Raw genomic sequence first — 849 nt, forward strand, 5'->3', positions numbered from 1 at the left:
TCTTGACATGTACGAACGAGTGGTAGCTCGAGTGGGTGATCTTGTTGGCTCGAGTGGTGGAGGGTCGAGTCGACGGGCAGCAGCTCAAGCTGGAGGGTCGAGTCGAAGGGCAGCGGCTAGAGCTGGGGGGTCGAGTCGACGGGCAGCGGCTCGAGCTGGGTGTATACGCATCCACTAAAACAATGAGAACTTTTGAACCATACTTCCGATTGGCTTGAAATAAATGACATTGGAAAGATGACTCAACTATCTACAACTTTGATGAAGATGACGAAAGCTAAATCACACTCGAATGGAACTGCTCGAACAGGGTGGAGTGGTTGCATGATGATTGGCTCGAACGGGTATATATGCGTCCACTAAAACAATGATAACTTTTGAACCATACCTCCGATTGGTTTGAAATAAACGGCATTGGAAAGATGATTCTCTACAACTTTGGTGAAAACGTCGAAAGCTGAATCCCTCGACCGGTGGCTCGAGTGAAGACTCGAGTGATGACTCGAGTGATGACTCGAGTGGTGACTCGAGAGTGGTGGACTCGAATGGTGTTGGGTCGACTAGAAGGATGTGGAATCGAATGGTGACTCGAACTGCGTCTCCTAGATACCTGAAATACTCCGAAATGCACAATGTATGCAAGGATGATGCAAGAACTACCTAAATATGCAAAATATACAAAAGAGGCTAGAAATTGATGCAAAACGACTAGTTATCCTAGCTAAATGCATGGCAAATACATGCTAAGAAGAGACAAAATATAGACATATCATTAATGGACAGTCATCAGCCACTGAAGCAGCGGACATTGAACTACAATCTGACGGACCGGTGAGTGTAGCAGATATG

The sequence above is a fragment of the Camelina sativa genome, chromosome 8 (assembly GCF_000633955.1).
Source record: "Camelina sativa cultivar DH55 chromosome 8, Cs, whole genome shotgun sequence".
NCBI lineage: Eukaryota > Viridiplantae > Streptophyta > Magnoliopsida > Brassicales > Brassicaceae > Camelina > Camelina sativa.